The following is a 23,551-nucleotide window of genomic DNA, read 5'->3' as shown; positions in this document are numbered from 1 at the left end:
ACGGACCTCTGAGAGAAGTTTTCCCTCATGTTCCCTTAAACTTTTCACCTTTCACTCTTAACACATGGCTCCTGGTGGTAGTCCCAACCATCCTTGTGGAAACAGACTGCTTTGATTTAACCTGTCTGTACCCCTCATAATTTTGTATGCCTCTATCAAATCTCCTCTCAATGTTCTGTGATCCAAGCAACAAGGTCCAAACCTATTCAATCTTTCCTTATAACTCAAGTCCTCCAGTCCCAGCAAAATCCTTGTAAGTTTTCTCTGTACTCTTTCAAACTTACTTACCTCTTTCCTGTCGGTAGATGACCAAAACTGCACACAGTACCCCAAATTAGACCTCACCAACATCTTATACAACTTCAACATAACGTCCCATCTATCTTCTGTGCTTAATACTTTGATTTGCCAAAAGCTTTCTTTAAGACCCTAGCTACCTGTGACTGCTACCCTCAATGAATTATGGACCTGTATCCCTGGACTCCAGTCACTGAGGCAACTATCTTCTACCACTCCCTGGTTTCTCCCACAAAGCCAATGTCTAATCCAATTTGCTACAACATCTTGAATGCCAAGCTACTGAAGCTTCTTGCCCACCCTTCCATTTGAGACCTTGTCAAGTGCCACATCCACTGCCTTGCCTTCATTAACTTTCCTGGTAAATTCTCCAAAAAAGTCTGTAAGATTGGTTAGACATGATCTACCATGCACGAAGCCATGCTGCCTATCCTTAATTAGTCCATTTCTATCCAAATATATAACGGATCCCTTAGAGTACCTTCCAATATCTTTCCCACTACTGATGTCAGACTCCCAAGCCTATAATTTCCTGGTTTGTTTTCAGAGCACTTCTTAAACAGCAGAACAATATTGGCTATCCTCCAATCCTCTGGTACCTCACCTGTCGCTAAGGATGATTTAAATATCTCTGCTAGGGCCCCGGCAGTTTATTCACTTGCCTCCCGTTGGGTCTGAGGGAACACTTTGTCAGGCCCTGAGGATTTATCCACCCTAAATTGCTTCAGGACAGCAAACACCTCCTTCTCTGTAATCAGTATAGGGTCCATAAAATCGATGCCACTTTGCCTCACTTCTATAGACTCTGTGGACCTCTTCTGAGTAAATCCAAATGCAAAATATTCATTCAAGATCTCTCCCAGCTCTTTTGGCTCCACACATGCATTACCATTCGGATATTCCAGAGGACCCATATTGTACCTGGCAATCCTCTTGTTCACAACATAGCTGTAGAATCCTCTTGGATTCTGCTTCACCTTGTTTGCTAGGACAACCTCATGTCCTTTTTATCCATCCTGATTACTTTCTTAAGTGTTCTCTTCTACTCCATAAGTACCTCATTCATTCCTATCTGCCTCTACCTGCTATGCACCTCCTTTTTTTCTTAACCAGGCCCTCAATATTCCTGGAAAACCAAGGTTCCCTCAACCTGCTATCTCTATCTTTTATTCTGACAAGCACTAACGAGCTTTGCGGTCTCAAATTTCACTTTTGGAGGTCTCCCAGTTACCAAGGACACCTTTGTCAGAAAACGCCTGTCCCAATCCATACTTGCCAGATCATTTCTGATACCATCAAAATTGAACTTTATCTAATTTAGAATCTCAACCTGTAGACAAGACTTATCTTTTTGTATATTTACTTTGAAACTAATGACATTGTAGTCACTAGATGCAAAGTGTTCCCCTACACAAACTTCTGTCACATGCTCAGTCTCATTCCTTAGTAGCAGATCAAGTATTGTACACTCTCTTATTGAGACTTCTACATACTGATTAAGGCAACTTTCCTGAACATATTTGACAAACTCTATCCCACCTATTCCTTTTACTTTATTGGAATTCCAACCGATAATGTGCAAAGTTAAAATCACCTACTATAGTAACTTTAAGTTTCTTGTAACAGTCTGCAATCTCTCCACAAATTTGTTCCTCTAAATCTCTCAGGCTGTTGGATGGTCTGTAATATAGACTCATGAATTCATTTCTCACTTTACACTGCACGCTGTTGGAGCAGTGCTGCCAGGATAATCAACCAAGGACACGACCCACCCAGCCAACACACTTTTCATCCCTCTTCCTTCCGGGAGAAGGTTCAGGAGCTTGAAGACTCGTAGGGCCAGACTTGGGAATAGCTTCTTTCCAACTGTGATAAAACTGCTGAATGGATCCTGACCCGGATCTGGGCCGTACCCTCCAAATATCCAGACCTGCCTCTCGGTTTTTTTGCACTACCTTACTTCCCATTTTTCTATTTTCTATTTATGATTTATAATTTAAATTTTTGATATTGACTAATTTTAACTATTTTTAATATCTTTAATATTTAATATTTGTAATCCAGGGAGTGTGAAGTGCAGAATCAAATATTGCTGTGATGATTGTACGTTCTAGTACTAACGGTTTGGTGACAATAAAGTATAAAGTATAAAGTTCCACCCATAATGCGTCTCCAGACGAGAGGCTCTCCTCCTTTAATCCTTCCCACTCTGTCGCATCTAAAACAACGGAACCCCAGAATACTGAGCTGCCAGTCCTGCTCCTCATGCAACCAAGTCTCTCTAATGGCTACAATATTATAATTCATGTGTTGATCCATGCCCTGAGCTCATTTGCCTTTCCCATGATATGTTTTGCATTGAAATATATGCTGGTTTGAATATTAGTTGCACAGTGCTCAATCTTTTGATTCCTGACTTTGTCTGAGGTCTTACCAACAACTGTCTCCACAACCACTCCGCTAATCATTCTGACATTTCGGTTCCAACCCCCCCTGCAACTCTAGTGTTAACCCTATCATGCAAAACTAACAAACCTTCCTACCAGGATATTAGTCCAGTTCAGGTGCAAACCTTCCCTTCTGTACAGGTCCCACCTTCCCTTGAAGAAAGCTAAATGATCCAAATATCTTATGCCCCTCCCTACACCAACTCCTTAGACACGTATTAAACTGTCTAATCTTCCTATTTCTGGCCTCAGTAGCAAGTGGCATGGGTAGCAGTCCTGAGATCACAACCCTGGAGGTCCTGCCCTTTAACTTAGCACCTAACTCCCTGAAATCCCTTTGCAGAAGCTCGTCACTGTTCCTACCTATGTCATTGGTACCTACGATCCAAGGTGTCCCAGGCCCTGTCACTTGGGAGGTAATATACAGTGTGGGAATCTTATTCTTATCCGCAGGATATTTTTTCTCTTCCTCTAACAAAACCCAAACACCACAGCTTGCCTCTTTGCCCCTCTTACCTTCTGTATCACAGAGTAAGACTCAGTGCCAGAGACCTGACTGCTGTGACAGTTCTCTACTAGTTCATCCCCACCCTCCCAACAGTATCTAAGTTGATGTATCATTTGTTGAGGGGGATGACCACGGGGGTATTCTGCACTGGCTGTTTAACCCCTTTCCTTCTTCTGACCGTCTGCTGGTTCCCTGTGCCTTGCATTCTGGGTGTAACTACCTCTCTATATGTCCTATCTGTCACCCACTCAGCATCTTGAATGATCTGAAGTTCATCCATGTCCAGCTCCAGCTCCTTAACGCAGATACTTAGAAGCTGCAGCTGGATGCATTCCTCGCAGGCGCAGAAGCCATGGACACTCGAGGTCTCCCTGCCTTCCCACATCCTGCAAGAGGAATATTCCACCATCCTGCCTGGTATCTCTACTCTGATAATTGAGCAAATATAAATGAGGAGGAACAATAAACTGTAGTGGTGGGGGAAACTCTACCTACAGTTTTTTTTCCCCTCTCCTCGCTGAGGCCTCAAAGTGCTAAAGCCTTAAAATCTCCATTCTAACTCTGACAACTCCGACAATGGCTGCTCTGCTTGCCCCTACTTTAATTTAATTTGTTCTTGTCAATCAAACCCAAATTCTGATTCTGTGCTACTCAAAGCGCTGAACTGCCAGGAATCGCCGCCTTTTCTACTCAATTAATGGACCTGAGTGAGCTTTATCTTCTCAGGCTTCAGATTCGTTAGGTGTGTTCAAGAAGGTTTCTTGACACAATATATAGATAAGCCTACAAGTGGAGAGGCTGTACTTGATCTGGTATTGGGAAATGAACCTGGTCAGGTGTCAGTTCTCTCAGTGGGAGAGCATTTTGGAGATAGTGATCACAATTCTATCTCCTTTACCATAGCATTGGAGAGGGATAGGAACAGACAAGTTAGGGAAACGTTTAATTGGAGTAAAGGGACATATGAGGGTATCAGACAGGAGTTTGGAAGCATAAATTGGGAATAGATGTTCTCAGGGAAACGTAAGGAAGAAATGTGGCAAATGTTCAGGGGATATTTCTGTGGAGTTCTGCACAGGTACGTTCCAATGAGACAGAGAAAGGATGGTAGGATACAGGAACCATGGTGTACAAAGGCTGTTGTAAATCTAGTCAAGAGGAAAAGAAGATCTTACGAAAGATTCAAAAGACGAGGTAATGATATAGATCTAGAAGATTATGAGGCAAGCAGGAAGGAGCTTAAGAAAGAAATTAGGAGAGCCAGAAGGGGCCATGAAAAGGCCTTGGCAGACAGGATTAAGGAAAACCCCAAGGCATTCTACAAGTATGTGAAGAGCAAGAGGATAAGACGTGAGAGAATAGGACCAATCAACCGGAGGAGATAGCAGAGTACTTAATGAATATTTGCTTCAGGATTCACTATGGAAAAGGATCTTGGCAATTGTAGGGATAACTTACAGTGGACTGAAAAGATTGAAAATGTAGATATTAAGAAAGAGGATGTGCAGGAGCTTTTGGAAAGCATCAAGCTGGATCAGTCATCGGGACTGGCTACTGTGGGAAGCGAGGGAGGAGATTACTGAGCCTCTGGCGATGATCTTTGCATCATCAGTGGGGATGGGGAGAGGTTCCAGAGTATTGGAGAGTTGTGGATCTTATTCCATTTCAAGAAAGGGAGTAGAGATAGCCCAGGAAATTATAGACCAGTGAGTCTTACTTCAGTGGTTGGTGAGTTGATGGAGATGATCCTGAGAGGAAGGATTTATGAACATTTGAAGAGGCATAATATGATTAGCAATAGTCAGCATGGCTTTGTGAAAGGCAGGTTGTGCCTTACGAACCTGATTGAATTTTTTGAGGATATGATGAAACACATTGATGAAGGTAGAGAAATAGATGTAGTTTGTATGGATTTCAGCAAGGCATTTGACAAGGTACCCCATGCAAGGGTTATTGAGAAAGTAAGGAGACATGGGGCCCAAGGGAACATTACTTTGTGGATCCAGAACTGGCTTGCCCCCAGAAGGCAAAGAGTCATTGTGGATGGGTCATATTCTGCATGGAGGTCAGTCACCAGTGGAGTGCCTCAGAGATCTGTTCTGGAACCCCTGCTCTTCGTGATTTTTATAAATGACCTGGATGAAGAAGTGGAGGGATGTGTTAGTAAATTTGCTGATGACACAAAGATTGGAGGTGTTGTGGATAGTGTAGAGGGCTGTCAGAGGTTACAATGGGACATTGATAGGATGCAAAACTGGGCTGAGAAGTGGCAGGTGGAGTTCAAACCAAGTAAGTGTGAGGTGGCTCATTTTGGTAGGTCAAATATGATGATAGAATAGAGTATTAATGGTAAGACTCTTGGCAGTGTGGAGGATCAGAGAGATCTTAGGGTCCGAGTCCATAGGACACTCAAAGCTGCTGTGCAGGTTGACTGTGTGGTTATGAATGCATACAGTGTATTGGCCTTCATCAATTGTGGAATTGAATTTAGGAGCCAAGAGGTAATGTTGCAGCTATATAGGACCCTGGTCAGACCCCACTTGGAGTACTGTGCTCAGTTCTGGTCGCCTCACTACGGGAAGGATGTGGAAGCCATAGAAAGCATGCAGAGGAGATTTACAAAGATATTGCCTGGATTGGGGAGCATGCCTTATGAGAAAAGATTGAGTGAACTCGGCCTTTTCTCCTTGGAGTGACAGAGGATGAGAGGTGACCTGATAGAGGTGTATAAGATGATGAGAGGCATTGATCGTGTGGATAGTAGAGGGTTTTTCCCAGGGCTGAAATGGCTAACATGAGAGGACATAGTTTTAAGGTGCTTGTAAGTAGGTACAGAGAAGATGTCAGGGGTAAGTATTTAAGCAGAGAGTGGTGAGGGTGTGGAATGGGCTGCTGGCGATGGTGGTGGAGGTGGATACAATAGGGTCTTTTAAGAGATTCCTGGACAGGTATATGGAGCTTAGAAAAATAGAGGGCTATGGGTAACCCTAGGCAATTTCTCAGGTAAGGTCATGTTCGGCACAGCTTTATGGGCTGAAGGGCCTGTGTTGTGCTGTAGGTTTTCTATGATTCTATGCTTCTATTTCTCTGGTTGGGTGCTGCTCAAAGCTCCAAACTGCTGTGAGTCGCTGCCCTTTCTACTCAGTTAGTGAACCTGAGTGAGCTATGTCTTCTCAGGCTTCTGATCATGTGCATAAGAATTCTGTAAATGTCCCTAATGTATCATCCTCAGTCACACCCCTGGCAGTGCCTTGCCACTCTCTGCGTAACAACCCTACTTCAAATATCTCTCTAAACTTTTCTCAACTCACCTTAAAAGGATATCCTCTGGAATTAACCATTGCCACCTTTGGAAAAAGGCACTAGCTGTCCACTCTATCTATGCCATTATCCTCTGTGTGAAGAAGTTACCTCTCAGATTTCTCTTACGTGGTCTCTAGTTTTAGACTCTTTAAACCTGCGAAAATACTGCGACTACCTATCTTATCAGTACCCTCATGATTTTATAAACTTCCATGAGGTCACCTCTCATTCTCCTACATTCGAAGGAATAAAGATCCAGTGTGACTGGCCTCTCCTTGTAATGCAGGCCCTCCAGACTAGGCAGTACAGCATAAATCTCTTCTGCACTATCTTCAGTTGACGATGTCCTTCCAGGGTGACGAAATCTATATATACAATACTTCAAGTGTGACCTCACCAAGGGCTTTTATAACTGCAACATAATGTTCCTAGTCCTAATCTTGACACCCTCATTGATGAAGAGCAGTGTGCTAAACCATCCTGTTTACATCCGTGGCTACTTTTGACAAGCTGTGCACTTTCACTCCCTGGTCGCTCTATTCTATATCACTCCTCAGTGCCCTGCCATTCACTGTATAAGTCCTATCCTGGTTTGAATGTCCAAAATACATCACCTCACACTTATCTACAGTGAAATCCACATGCTATTCCACAGCCCATTTCCCTAACTCATCAAAGTCTCATTGCAATTCATTGTAACTTGCAAACAACAGGAATACTGCAGATGCTGGAAATTCAAGCAACACACATCAAAGTTGCTGGTGAACGCAGCAGGCCAGGCAGCATCTCTAGGAAGAGGTACAGTCGACATTTCAGGCCGAGACCCTTCGTCAGGACTAACTGAAGGAAGAGCTAGTAAGAGATTTGAAAGTGGGAGGGGGAGGGGGAGATCCAAAATGATAGGAGAAGACAGGAGGGGGAGGGATGGAGCTAAGAGCTGGACAGGTGATTGGCAAAAGGGATATGAGAGGATCATGGGACGGGAGGTCCGGGGAGAAAGACGGGGTGGGGGGAACCAGAGGATGGGAAAGGGGTATAGTCAGAGGGACAGAGAGAGAAAAAGGAGAGTGAGAGAAAGAATGTGTGTATAAAAATAAATAACGGATGGGGTACGAGGGGGAGGTGGGGCATTAGCGGAAGTTAGAGAAGTCATTGTAACTTGCTTGACTGTCAACATGAGCCCTCGTTTAGTATCTTCTGCAAACTTGCTAATTGTGGCATGTACATTCATATCCAAACCCTGTACATAAAAATGAATAACGGAGGTCCCCAAAAGTGAGCCCTGTAGCACCGCACTACTCAGCAGTCAGAGAATCAATCTTCAACCATCACCCTTTGCTTCTCATTATTGAACCAATTCTCAATCTACGTTGCTGGCTCTCTGAATCCCATGTGACTTATTCCTCCAGATACGTCTGCCATGTGGGACATTGTTGAAGAGTTTATTGAGGTCCATATAGGCATCTACCCCCTAGATACCTCTTCATCAAACTTCAAAAGGTTCATCAGACAGGACCTCCCATGCATAAACCATGCTGACTTCCAGATCAGGCCTTGACTATCCAAGTGATTGTAGAGCTTGTCCCTCAGAATTCCCTCCAGTAACTTCCCTACAATTGAAGTCAGACTTACTGGCCTGTCCTACTGTTCTTGAACAATGGAACAACTTTAGCTACCCCCCAGTCTCCTGGAACTTTACCAGGGACTAACAATGAAGCAAATATCTCTATAAGGGCCTCTGCGATTGCTTCCCTGGCCTTCCATAAGGTCCATGGTTGCAATTGGTCAGATCCTGGGTATTTCAAAGCTCAAAGTTCAAAGTAAGTTTTATTATCAGAGTACAGATATTTCATCATATACATACCTGAGATTCATTTTCTTGTTGGCATATTCAACAAATCTATAGAATAGTAACTATAACAGAAAGACCACCCAACTGGGCCACTCAACCAGAATGCAGAAGACAACAAACTGTGTAAATGCAAATATGATAAAAATTAATAAATATCGAGGACATGACATAGTCCTTGAAGGTGAGCCCATTGGTTGTGGAAACATTTCAACGATAGGGCAAATGAGGTTGAGTGGACCTCACAAGTGAGATTGTCTGCCTGAATACATTTCAAGGCCTCAAATACCCCTCCCCTTCTAATATGCACATATTCCAAGATCTCACTTATTGCCTTCATTTCTTTGGCATCCATTATATTCTTCTGAGCAGACGCTGAGGAGAAAAAGACATTGAAAATCTTGGCCATCCCATGTGGCTCCACATGTAAGCAGCCCTGGTGGTCTTTAAGAGGAATTAGTCTCTCCTGAGTCACCCTTTTGCTGTTAATACAAGTGAACAACTTCTTGGGATTTACTTTAACCCGACTTGCAAAATCCATCCCCTATTCTCTTTTTGCCATCCTGATTTCCCTCTCAGGCCTGGTCTTAAATTCGTTAAGGATTTCATTTGTACCCAGCTGCCTAAAAGTGATGTATGCTTCCTTCTTTTTCCTGGCCAAAGCCTCGATATCTTTCATCAGCTAGGATTCACTGAATCTGGTATGTAAGAGAGTGGTGAGTCTGTGGAATTCTTTGCCACAGATGGCTGTGGAGGCCAAGTCATTGGGTATAAAGGCAGAGGTTGATATGTTTTTGATTAGTCAGGGTGTCAAAAGTTTCAGGGACAAGGCAGGAGAATAGGGTTGAGAAGGATAATAACTCAGACATGATGGAATGGTGGAGCAGACGCGATGGGCCAAATGACCTAATTCTGCTCCTATATCTTATTGCCTCTTAACAGGAACGTGCTGACCCTGGTCTCTTGATATGACCCTTTTAAAAGCCTCTCACTTGCCAATCCTTCCTCTGCCTTTAAACAGAGTCACCGAGTTGAACATAACTAGATAACACGCTCAAAATTGGCCCAGCTTCATTTCAGGACTTTAACCTGTGAACTTGTTCTAAATATTTCCATAGCCATTTAAAACTAATAGAATTATGGTCCCCGGGCTCCCCAACTGCCACTTCACTTACTTGGCCTGCCTCGTTTTCCAAGAGGAGTTTCAGTATTGCTCCTTTCTGAACAGTTTTCTCTACATGTTGTGTGAGGAAACGGTTTTGAATGCACCACACAAAATCTGCCCCATCCAGGCCCTTTGCATTCTGAAAACTTGCCTGGAGAGGAATTTGCCCTTTACATCTTTCAAGCAACTGAATAGGTCTTGACAGGATAGATGTGGAGAGGATGTCTCTTCTTGTTGGTGAATGTACATAGAAATAGAGGTCATTATCTTAAAATAAAAGGACACCACATAGAATTTGGAAAATAGAACAGTACAGCACTGGAACAGGCCTTTTGGCCCACAACACTGAGCTGAATCAATCAAGTTAGTAATCAAATGGCTAACTTATCTTTTCTGTTACACAATGTCTACATCCTTCCATTTTCCTCACATTCATGTACCTATAGAAACACCTCTTCAAGGTCTCTAATATTTCTGCCTCTAATGTCAGTATTTGACATTCTGATTCAGGGAAAACGATTCTGACTGTCTACCCCATCCATGCCTCTCATAATTGACTTCTATTCCTGATGAGGGATCTCGGCCTGAACCATTGAGGCTTTGTTCCTCTCCACGGATGCTGCCTGATCTGCTGAGTTCCTCCAGCATTTTGTGTGCCTTACTCTGGATTTCTAGCATCTGCAGACTCTCTCGTGTTTATGATTTATTCAGACCATAAGACATTCGGCCCATCGAGTCTGCTCCGCTATTCAATCATGGGCTGATCCAATTCTTCCAGTCATCCCCACCTCCCTGCTTTCACCCCATACCCTTTGATGCCCGTAGTACTTAATTTTTGCTCCCACACTTTGGTGTATCGGTCTGTGGTCACTGCATTCATGGAATAAAGTCCAATGGAGACTTGAGGAACAACACATTTTAGTTCAAAAGATCATAAAACACAAGAGTAGATTTAGGCCATTCCGCCCTTTGAGTCTGCTCAGCCATTCAGTCATAATTAATTTATTATCCCTCTCAACCCCATTCTCCTGCCTTTTCCCCATAGCCATTGACACCCCTACTGATCAAGAACCCATCTGCTTTATACACCCAATGATTTGGCCTCTGCGGCAGTCTGTGGCAATGAATTCCACATATTCTCCACCCTGGCTGAAGAGATCCCTTCTCACCTCTGTTCTAAATGGACATCCTTCTATTCCGAGACTGAACCCTCAGGTCCTAGACTCTCCCACTAACAGAAACATCCTTTCAACATCCCCTCTATCTAGGCCTTTCAATATTTGATAGGAGTTAGCTATAAAGCAAATAGAGCCTAGCAGGTTGCTCAGTCTTTAAAGGAAAAGAACAATGGCTTCAAGGGAAAACACAGCTCTGCTTGGGACCCACTTTATCGTTTTCCTTACATCCATTTTGGTATTCAAAAACTTTAAAATTGGAAGGCAATTAATAAAACAAGATTTTCACTCGTATTTTGATGAAAACAGCACACAACTTAATCCCCAATATGATCAATGTCTCCATTCAGTTTCCTGATTCTGATTGAGTATTCATTCATGTCTGCAGATTTAACAAATTAATATATCTGATATTAAGAAAACACAATATGAGCAACAGAAACTCATTTATAACATCTTTTTAAGAGGAGGACAATATTTCTTGTGTTTATACAGAGGTCTAGACATACAAAAGTCCTGTGCATCCAGTGTTAACCACGATTCCTTCCCTTTAACTTTAACGAAGATTGACGCTGACTTTTACCTCAGAATTAAATACAACATTTATTTTGTCTGTGATTAATGCTGACTTACTGAATCATAACCCACTTGCAAATGTTGACTTTTGCAGTGAATATATTGGGCTGGACAGAGAGGCAGCATATATGCTGAAAGATTTGCCAGACGACAGGCTAACAGACAGACTATTCACCAGAACTACAGAAGAGACAGAAGACTACGTTCAAAGTTCTATGGAGACTGAGATTCACATTCAAAGCTTACATGTCTCTTGAGTCCAGAGAGGTGGAGGGATAAAAGTTTCAACAGAGCCTCCAGTTATGCTCAGTTCACAAACAGGAGAAAATCTGCAGATGCTGGAAATCTGAGCAACGCACACAAAATGTTGGAGGAACTCAGCAGGCCAGGCAGCATCTATGGAAAAAGTACAGTAGATGCTTTGGGCCGAAACCCTTCAGCAGGACTGGAGAAAAAAACCTGAGGAGTAGATTTAAAGGGTGGGGTGAGGGGAGAGAGAACTGCCAAGTGACTGGTGAAACCTGGAGGGGGAAGGCTGAAGTAAAGAGCTGGGAAGTTGATTGGTGAAAGAGATAGAAGGCCATGGAAGATAGAAAAGGGGGGAAGGAGCACCAGAGGGAGGCAATAGGTGGGCGAGGAGACGAGGTGAGAGAGGGAAAAGGGGATGGGAAATGGAGAAGTGGGGGGATGGAGGCATTACTGGAAGTTTGAGAAGTTGATGTTCATGCCATCAGGTTGGAGGTGACCCAAACGGAATATAACGTGTTGTTCCTCCAACCTAAGTGTGGCCTCATCACGACAGTGGTGGAGGCCTTGGATGGACATATCGGAATGGGAATGGGAAGTGGAATTAAAATGAGGGGGCCACTCATTTTACTCATAACTGAGTTATGCTCAGTTAACTGCATAGGGCATACTGTGTCAGTCATATTCCAGACGCCAGAAACAGATGTACTACTCCAAGCTCTGTCAAGGGATTGAAAAGGACCAAAGAAAAGCTTCTTCCTTGAAGAAATGCTTTATCCCCACCAGCCTTTGGGAGTCTCTGGAACCACTGAAGCTTGTTACAAAGTTTTGATAGGTGTACGGCGGAGAACATTTTGACAGCTTGCATCACCGCCTGGTATGGAGTCTGCAGTGCGCAGGATCACAAGAGGCTGCAGAAGGTTTTCGGCTCAACCACCTCCATCATAGGCGCAAGTCACCTCACCATCGAGGACATCTTTAAGAGGCGATGGCTTAAGAGGGCAGAATCCTTCACTAAAGACCCTCACCATCTGGGATAGGCTCACTTCTTGTAGATTAGATACATGTCACATGTACATTGAAACATAGAGTGAAGTGCGTTGTTTATGTCAATGACCAACACAGTTTGGAGATGTGCTGGGGTCAGCCTGCACATGTTGCCATGCTTCTGGGGCAACAGAGCATTAACACAACCCTAACTTGTATATCTTTTGAAAGTGAGAAGGAACAGAAACTTCTGGAGGAAACTCTGGTTATAGTAGAATACACAAATTCCTTACAGAAAGCGACAGAAATTGAAAGCCTATCTTACAACTGGCACTGTAAAATATTACATTAGCCCCTCCATTCCTGCGTCAGAGGTATAGGAGATTGAGACCCACATTTAACAACTCAGAAAAAGCTTCCTCCCCTCCACCATTGGAATTATGTATGGTCCATGAACCCATAAAGACAACCTCGTTATTCCTTGGTAACACACACAAAATGTCGGTGGAACTCAGCAGGTCAGGCAGCATCTATGGAAATGAATAAACAACCAACATTTTGAGACCCTTCTTCAGGACTGAGAAGAAAAGGAGAAGATGCCAAAATAAAAAGGTGGGGGAGGGGATGGAGGTTATCTAGAAGGTGATAGGTGAAGGCAAGCAGGTGGGAAAGGTAAAGGGCTGGAGAAGAAGGTATCTGATAGGAGAGAAGAGTGGACTATAGGAGAATATGATAGGAGAAAGGTAAGGAGGAGGGGACCCAAGGGGAGGTGATAAGCAGGTACATAGAACATAGAATAGTATAGCACAGTACAGGCCCTTCAGCCCGCAATGTTGTGCCGACCCTCAAACCCTGCCTCCCATGTAAGTCCCCACCTTAAATTCCTCCATATACCTGTCTAGTAGTCTCTTAAACTTCACTAGTGTATCTGCCTCCACCACTGACTCAGGCAGTGCATTCTACGCACCAACCACTCTCTGAGTAAAAAACCTTCCTCTAATATCCCCCTTGAACTTCCCACCCCTTACCTTAAAGCCATGTCCTCTTGTATTGAGCAGTGGTGCCCTGGGGAAGAGGCACTGGCTATCCACTCTATCTATTCCTCTTATTATCTTGTACACCTCTATCATGTCTCCTCTCATCCTCCTTCTCTCCAAAGAGTAAAGCCCTAGCTCCCTTAATCTCTGATCATAATGCATACTCTCTAAACCAGGCAGCATCCTGGTAAATCTCCTCTGTACCCTTTCCAATGCTTCCACATCCTTCCTATAGTGAGGTGACCAGAAGTGGACACAGTACTCCAAGTGTGGCCTAACCAGAGTTTTATAGAGCTGCATCATTACATCGCGACTCTTAAACTGTATCCCTTGACTTATGAAAGCCAACACCCCATAAGCTTTCTTAACTACCCCATCCACCTGTGAGGCAACTTTCAGGGATCTGTGGACATGTACCCCCAGATCCCTCTGCTCCTCCACACTACCAAGAATCCTGCCATTTACTTTGTACTCTGCCTTGGAGTTTTTCCTTCCAAAGTGTACCACCTCACACTTCTCCGGGTTGAACTCCATCTGCAACTTCTCAGCCCACCCCTGCATCCTATCAATGTCTCTCTGCAATTTTTGACAATCCTCTACACTATCTACAACACCACCAACCTTTGTGTCATCTGCAAACTTGCCAACCCACCCTTCTACCCCCACATCCAGGTCGTTAATAAAAATCACAAAGAGTAGAGGTCCCACAACAGATCCTTGTGGAACACCACTAGTCACGATCCTCCAATCTGAATGTACTCCCTCCACCACCACCCTCTGCCTTCTTTATTATCAGATTTATTATTACTGCCTTATATCAGTGATAATAAATCTGATTCTGCTGTTGCGTGACCAGTCAAAATAGGGAAGGTGTACTAGGGTGGTCTTGAGAACCTCAAGACCAGACTGGAAAGAACAAACCACATTACAACTCATACGCTCTCTTGTGCTGTCAGCAATCTAGCCCAGGACATGATGAAACATCTCAGCCCAAAACATTGACTGTTTGTTCCTCTCTGTACACCCTGCCTGACCTGCTGAGCTCCTCCAGCATTTCATCTGGTTCCTGCTGCTCTGGATTTCCAGAAGCTGCAGAATCTCTTGCGTGATATGATTTGTACAGGGTCTCTCTTCCACCTGTCTGAGATATCTATCAGGACTGCTGCACACTCTTTTAAAAAAATTGTGTTGTAAGTGCACCTTATGGCAATCTTCCGGAATGTATTCTATTATTTGTTAATTTACTTGTGGTGGCATTACTTCATGTGCTGTGTGTAAGTTACGTGTACTGTGTTGTGCACCTTGGTCTGGAGGAATCTCATTTTTATTTGGCTGTATAAATCTGTAGGTTGAATGGAATAAACTTGAACTTAAACGTGAACCTGAAAAGGATGGTGTTTGGCAGTTAGATGAAAAGAAAACAGATGGAAATGACACAATGGTCTTGTAGTTCTAAGCTCATCGCAAGACTGGGAATAGTCAAGTGAGGAAAGTTCTCACTGATTTTGAGTTGTGTTGGAGTTTGGGATGCTCTAGGACTATGGTGGAAGAGTGGGGTAAAGAGTGATGAAATATCCAGGAATACATTGAATTAGAATTGTTGACACCTGTCCATCTTCAGACGTCAATCAACCTGCTTTGTTTCAGATGCTGACTGAGCACTCTCTTCTATTTTTATCCTATTTTATTTTCAAATCTTGATGACGACAGAATGAACCATTTGATCATTTAACAAAGATAAAAGATGTTTGGCATGTTCATCGTTATCGACCGCAACTCCAGAATATTTAAAGCAGTAATTTGTGAACCCCCTGAAGCGTGAGATTATCTGCTGTAGTGAAAGAGGCTCGATGTCAGAAACTTAAAGCAATAAGTAGAACAATTACAGAAGGAATTTGGAATTTGTAGTAGAGAATATTGCGTACTCCACTTCCATATCAGAACAGAAATTAATGCAAATCGCACTGTTGTCCGTTATGAGAATTCGTTGACTTGGTGTGGACCCACAGTAAGAAAGGGAATTAGAGAACAACGTGATCCATAACACCTGCAGATATGAGTTCTGTAACTGTAATTGTTTTGGAGAAAACTTTATTGGTCAGTGTGTATCCTATAACAAATGAAACTCTGATTTATTGCCCAAAAGACTTTGGAATTATCACAGAATCATTAGAGTTCACAGAAGTGGCACAGTAGGCCTATTCTGTCTGTGTCAGAAAACCCTAAGGTAAATTTTCCTGTGGGAATACTCTATAAGTTCATAGAATAATAACCATATCAGAAACAATGAAAGGCTGCACCAACCTGGGGGTTAAAACTGGAGTACAAAAGACAACAAACTAAGCAAATACAAAAATAACCCCGGTGAATTGTTTTTTTTAACTCACTTCTAATTCTTCTATCAATTACCTTACCTTTACTAACTTTAATTGTTGGGTCTCTCTTCTTTGGAAAGTAGTCCCCTCCTGTTTATCCTGTCTACATCTCTCATCAAGTCAAATCAAATCAAGTTTAATTATCATTCAAACCGTACACAGATACAGCCGAATGAGACAGCGTTCCTCTGGGCCAAGGTGCAAAACCATAATTGGAGAAAAAAAAGAACATAGTCACATAAGAAAACACATTTTAGTCCAAGACCCTGAGCGACAAGTCCTGCAAATTGCCAGTTCCAAGTAGTTCAGCCTGCAATTCCACTGATCTAACAATGGGCGGCGGCACTGACAGGAGGAGCTACCCCCAACTGAGCATGGACGCCACGCTACACCGCTTCTGGCGTCTCCTCCTCAACTGGGCTGCAGTAGCAGGCAAGCCTGCGGCTTGAAGCCTAGTCCTCGCTATAACAGAAGTGACACTGCTGCCTCATCTCCTGTCTCTTCAGCAAAGGGAAACAGGCTTGCAACAATCGATGTCCAACAGTGTCTGGCAATTGCAAAAGAAGTGTCCAAGACATAATTTTAAGTTTCATAAATACTGAAGTCCCTTTTAAAATAAGGGGCAAAGAGTCTCACACAAGGTGTGTTAAGCTTGCTTTGCTGGGCTTATCAAGAACTAAGCCAGAAAATAATGGAAATGGCCAACAAAAGGGAAAGCAGCATTAACATTTTAAGTCAGTGACCAGATATTAAGATAAGTAGAGCTTCTTTCTAGGAGAAATTTGCATTTATATAGCACTCTGAGATGTTCCAAAATACTTCATGATCGTCAAATTACTTATAAACCGCAATGTTTATACAATCCAGTTATTACCCTTCATAAATCAAAGAATTAAGTACAAGAGTTGAGGTGTATAAGACGTTGGTGAAGCCTAATCTGGAGTATTGTATGCATTTCTAGTCATGAGGCATAGTTGCAGATTTAGGCTGCCTTTCTACTCCATCATTCCATCATGGCTGATTTATTATCCTCCTCAACCCATTCTCCTGCCTTCCCCCTCCCGTAACTTTTGTCACACTTACTAATCATGAACCTATCAACCTTTACTTTGACTTGGCCTCCGCAGCAGTCTGTGGCAATGAATTCCACAGATTTACCACCCTCTGGCTAAAGAACTTTCTCCTCATCTCTGTTTCTAAGTGGACGTCTTTCTATTCTGAAGCTGTGCCCTCTGGTCTTAGACTACAGGAAAAATCCTCACCATGTCCACTCTATCTAGGCCTACCTACATGAAAGGTGTCAATAAGATTGAAGGAGCACAGAGAAAATTTATGAGGATGTTGCTGGGACTTGAAGGGTCTGAATTATGAAGAAAGTTTCAATAGGTTAGGACTTTATTCCCTAGAGTGAAGGAAAGTTAGGGGAGATTTGATAGAGGTATTCAAAATTATGAGGGGTATAGACAGGGTGGGCCGGCTGGTGGCGCAGTGACATCAGCACTGGACTCCGGAGCGAAGGTTCCCGAGTTCGAATCCAGTCGGGCCCCTCCCAGGCACGCTTTCTATCCATGCTGGGTTGAGTGTCGAGCTCGCGACTCGGCCTCGTAAAAAAAACTGCGCTGTGAGAAGGACGTGGGGGACCACTCACAGAATCTTTCCTGCAAGACAACCACCTGAAAAAAAAATGTTCGCCGAGGCTCTAGCAGAGTATGGCACACAAAAAATAAAAAAATAGATAGGGTAAAGCAGGCTTTTTCCGCTGAGGTTGGGTGAGCCTAGGGCTAGAGGTCATGGATTAAGGGTGAAGGGTGGAATGTTTAAAGGGAACATGACAGGGAATCTCTTCACTCACAGGGTGGAGAGAGTGTGGAACGAGCTGCCAGTGGAATTGGTGAATGTGGGTTCGACTTCAACATTTAGAATCAGTATTAGATTTAATTTATTAGGTATTGTGTATTATCTTTAACCTTAGTGTGTTTGTTTGTGTTGCATCAGATCCGAAGTAACAATTATTTCGTTCTCCTGTACACTTGTCTACTGGAAATTACTTGGAACGATCTTGAATCTTGACTCTTGAGATATATTGTTTTGTGGCAGCAGTCCAGCGCAATACATTAAAAATCTAAAAGTTACATGAAGAAATATTTGTATCTAAAATTAAATTTAATAAATAGTGTAGAAGGAGAGCAAGTAAATAGTGAGGAAGTGTAACGTGGATTCATTATCTGTTCAGAAATCTCATGGTGAAGGGGCACAAGCTGTTCCTAAAATATTGAACAGCTTGTCTTCAGGCTCCTCTACCTCCTCCTTGATGGTATCAATGAGAAGAAAGCATGTTTCGGGTTTTTAATGATTGATGCTGCCTTTTTTGAGGAGTTGCCTTTTGAAGATGTCCTTGATGCTGTGGAGGCTGGTGCCAATGACAGAGCAGGCTGACCTTGCAACCTTCTGCACCTTTTCCAATCCTGTGCAGTGGCCCCAGATGGTAATGTAGCAGCTTAGAATGCTCTCCATGGCACATCTGTAAAAATTTGCTAGAGTCTTCGGTTGCATACCAAATTTCCTCAAATTCCTAATAAAACAAAACTGCTGTTGTGCCTTCTTTGTAATTATATAAATATGTAGGGCCCAGAATAGATCCTCAGAGATGTTGAAACTGTTCACCCTTTCCATTGTTGATCCCTCAGTGAGGACTGGTGTGTTTTCCCCAACTTCCCCTTCCTGAAGTCCACAATCAATTAATTCAGTGAGAAGGCAGATTAGTACATGGGTGGGAGGGGTATGGACGGCTATGGTCCAGGGGCAGGTCAATGGGACTAGGCAGAATAATAGTTTGGCATGGACTAGATGGACTGAAGTGCCTGTTTCTGTGTTGTAGTGTTCTATGTCTCTATGACACTAGGCAATACAAAGAGTCCTCACAGACTGCAGTGAAATAAAATGATCTGCAAAACTCTGGTTTGGTGATGTTTGTTTCTGGAATTCCACTCATCCTTGTCAGAGAGTGAATGTGGAATTAGTACTGCCTCCAAAGTTGCCTCTGACAGTGAAATACTTCCTCAGTTTTGCATGGGAGCATCCATACAAATGATAGCTTGGAGCTCGACTGACCTTTGACTCACGCAAGACTACTTCCCTCCTGATCCCTTCAATGAAAAAACCTTTGGACCTCTAAGCAGGGTTTAACAGAAAGGTCTCAGGATTCCGTTGCTGCTTGATGTGAGAAGAAGGTTCCAATTCCAAACATCATATATGTTGGGACATAACGTTACAGGTTGCACGGTAGAATAGCAGTTAGACCAGAAGGCAATATGAACATAAGAGATAGGAGCAGGATTAGGCCATTTGGCCATTCGTAGCTGATCCATTTCCCCCCCAACCCCATTCTCTTGCCTTCTCCCCATAACCTTTCTTGCCTTAACTGATCAGAACCTGTCAACCTCCACTTTAAATACACCCAATGACCCGGCCTCCACATCCGCATGTGGCAAAAACCCACAGATTTACCACCCTCTGGCTAAAGAAATTGCTCTTCATCTTTATGGGTGTATGGATGGATCAGAAAGCTGAGGATGGAGGGGAAAGAAAGATTAGATTAGCTTTATTTGCATCATGTATATCAAAAAGGATGGTGGGGTGGAGATACATCTCTACTAAGGCGCTCCTTCCCTCCTTCCCTGATGTCAGGCAGACAATCTCTGAAGAGTATTGATCATGGCTGGGGTCATGTGTCTTGTAAAGACACTGCCCAGAAAAAGGCAATGGCAAACTACTCTGTAGAAATATTTACCAAGAACAATCATGGTCATTAAAAGATTACGATACGACACAGCACATTATGAACAAATGACTGTACATCGAAACAATGAAACATACAGTGAAGTGTGTAATTTACACCAACAACAAATGCAGTCTGAGGATTGCGCTGGGGTTAGGCTGCAAGCGTTACCATGCTTCTTGCGCTATCACAGGACATGCACTGCTCACTAACCCTAATAGATCAGCCATGATAGAATAGTGGAACAGACCTGACAGGCCAAAGGGCCTAATTCTTCTACTGTCTTAGGCAAAATTGAGAAATACAACTTTGAGTACAGTGATCTCTTATTATGTGGATAACATTTTTATCATATTTTCCTGTCAAAATGGACAACTTCACACTGTCCTTCATGATATTCCATGTGTCAGGCTTTAGCCAGCTCATTCAGCATATCCTTGTAACCTTTCACTTGATATGCAACAACATTCCTTTTGCTGAGCTCTCTCCACCATTACGATCTGAAGAATCATAATTAATTAGTGACATAAATAATTTCTAAGGCTGGACAATTTATATCAAAGTTCAAAGTAAATTTATTATCAAAGTACATATATGCCACTACATACAACCCTGAGATTCATTTTCTTGTTGGCATACTCAATAAATCCATAGAATAATAACTATAACAGAATCAATGAAAGACCACACCAACTTGGGATTTAACCAGTGTGCAAAGGGCCACAAACTGTGCAAATACAAAAAGAAATAATAAATAGATAAATAAATAAATAAGCAATAAATAGCGAGAACATGAGATGAAGAATCCATTGGTTGTGTGAACATTTCAATGATGGGTAAGTAAAGGCGAGTGAGGTTATCCCCTTTGGTTCCAGAGCCTGATGGTTGAGGGATAGTAATTGTTCCTGAACCTGCTGGCTCCTTTACCTTCTTCCTGATGGCAGCAGCGAGAAGAGAGGATGTGCTGGGTGGTGGGGGTCCATGATGATGGAGGCTGCTTTCCTGTGACAGTGTTTCCATTATTCCGTTGTTCAAAGTGAACATTATAATGGGATCTTTTCCACTTGCTTGACTGAGGGCAGTTCCAACAGCTAGAGCAACAACAATGTCTTATAGTCCGATGCTTTAAAATGTATTTGCATCAAAAGACAACATGTCACTAAGCTACCCGCTCAGCAGAGCCTCAGCTTAGATATGTTCTGTGTTGTTAAGTTCGTTCAGACTGTTGCCCATTCTCAGCTATATTACGCTCTGTTCTCTAGTCACTCCTCCACTTCTGGACTTCCGGAGATCCTTACTCACTGGAGTCCTTCCACCTATGGTACAGGGCTCCTCTTTCAACTCCACTCCATTATATACATATGTCGTACCTATAGTGGCCTATCTAGCCTCTTGTGCAATATTGTCTTTCTCTCCCCTTCTTAGGAAAGGATCCAGAGGAGGTTCACAATATCCCAGAAGTGAACGGGTTAATGTATGAGGAGCTTTTGTTGGTTCCGGGTCTGTATTGCTGGAGTTTAGAAGAATGAGAGAGGATCTCATTGAAACCTATCGAATATGGAATGACCTAGAGAGAGTTGATATGGAGAGGATGTTTCCTACAGTGGGGAGTTTAGGATTCAAGGGCACAGCCTCAGAATGAAAGGTTTTGATTAGGAAGTGCATCAAAGGTTACAGGGAGAAGGCAGGAGAGTGGGGTTGGAAGGAAAAATGCATCAACCATGATAGAATGACAGAGCAGACTCTATGGGTCAAGTGGCCTAGTTCTGCTCCAGTGTCTTATGGTATTTAAGATTCTCCTTAAAACCTATCTCTTTGAACAAGCTTTTGTTCAAATATGGTTTCACCTCAAATTCCGTGTCTTCTGAAGAAAGGCGTAGAGCAATGTAATTAAGAGGACATAGCCAATTATGCCCAAAAAAAACGCTCCTTGAGGAAGGCTACCAGCCCTCTTAGTATACAAGAACCGTGCAATATCATGTATCACATAAAGGGGCACTAGAGATCACATCACCAAAATAATACCTATGACAAAGTCTTGCTCCAGTAGAAATTTAAAGATTTGAAGCAATGAAGGAGCGGTTCAAATCCCACAAGAGGAGTTGGTAAATTTATTTGAATTAAAAAGATAACATCAGTAATGTCGATCATGAAAGTACCAAGTTGCTATTGAATCCTCGGCTTGTTCACTAAAGTCCTTCAGGGAAGGAAGGAAATCTGTCACTCTTATCTAGTGTGAGCTACGTGTGAATTTGGGTTCGTGCCCACGTGGCTCAATGTAATATCCATCAGCGAGCCAGCTAGCTCAAAGATAGCTACAAATAAACAATATCTGCTAGCCTTGCCAGCAACATCCACGTTCAACAAATAAATATAACAATGATGCAAACTTAGCTCGGAATTATGCATTACACAACACAATCGGCAGACACACTACATTATAGAAAAACATGCATTAGACAGCGAGGGATTAGGAATGCATAGTCAACAATGAAAGATAAACTCTCAAATGGGCAGATTAGAGCAGCACATGCTACAATGAGCTGTAGGATAAACTCAGTGGCCACTTTATTCGATACACCTGCTCATTAATGCAGGTGTACAGGTGTATCTAATATCCAATCAGTCAATCATGTGGCAGCAACTCAATGCATAAAAGCATGTAGATGTGGTCAAGAGGTTCAGTTGCTGTTCAGACCAAACGTCAGAATGGGGAGGAAATGTGATCTAGGTGACTTTGACTGTGGAATGATTTTGGTGCCGGACGGGATGGTTTGGGCATCTCAGGAACTGCAGATCTCCTGGGATTTTCACTCACAATGATCTCTGGAGTTTACAGAGATTGGTACAGGAAACAAAAAAATACATACAGTGAGAGGCAGTTCTGTGGGGGGAAATGCCTTGTTAATGACAGAGTTCAGAGGAGAATGGCTAGACTGTATTAAACGAACAAGAAGATAACAATAACTCAAGTAAACATGCATAACACCAGCGGTGCCCAGAAGAGCATCTCCGAATGCACAATGTGTTGAATTATGAAGTGGATTTGCTACAGCAGCTGAAGACCATGAACATACACTCAATGGCCAACTCCAAGACCTGGCCCTCAGTATGCCCTTGTGCCATTGGATCCTGGATTTCCTCACATGTAGACCCCAGTCCGTTCATCTCCATCAGCACAGGGGCACCACAGAGATGTGTGCTCAGCCTCCTGCTCTACCCACTTTACACTTATGACTGTGTGGCTAAGTACAGCTCCAACACCATTTACAAGTTTGCTGATGACACCACTGTTGTGGGCTGTATCAGAGGTGGTGATGAATCAGCATACAGGAGGGAGATTGTTTGAGTGGTGTAACGACAATAACCTTTCACTCAATGTCAATAAGACCAAGGAACTGATAGTAGACTTCAGGAGAGGCAAACCAGAGGTCCATGAGACAGTACACAATGGAGGATCAGAGGTGGAGAGGGTCAGTAACTTTAACTTGCTGGGTGTCGCTATCTCCGAAGACCTGTCCTGGACCCATCATATAAATATTATTGTGAAGAAAACACAGCAGCTCCGCTACCTCCTCAGGAGTCTGCGGAGGTTCAACACGTCATCAAAAACCTTGGCAAACTTCTGTAGATGTGTGGTGGACAGTGTGCTTACTGGGTGCATAACCCACCTGGTATGGGAACACCAATGTCTTCGACTGGAAAATCCTATAAAAGGTAGTGGATTCACATCATCAGTAAAATCCTCCTAACCCCTGAGCGAAATGTTGCCGTAGAAAAGCAACATCCATCATCAAAGATCCTCACC

This window comes from Mobula birostris, chromosome 4, assembly GCF_030028105.1.
Source record: "Mobula birostris isolate sMobBir1 chromosome 4, sMobBir1.hap1, whole genome shotgun sequence".
NCBI lineage: Eukaryota > Metazoa > Chordata > Chondrichthyes > Myliobatiformes > Myliobatidae > Mobula > Mobula birostris.
Note: the sequence above shows the minus strand (reverse complement) of the source record.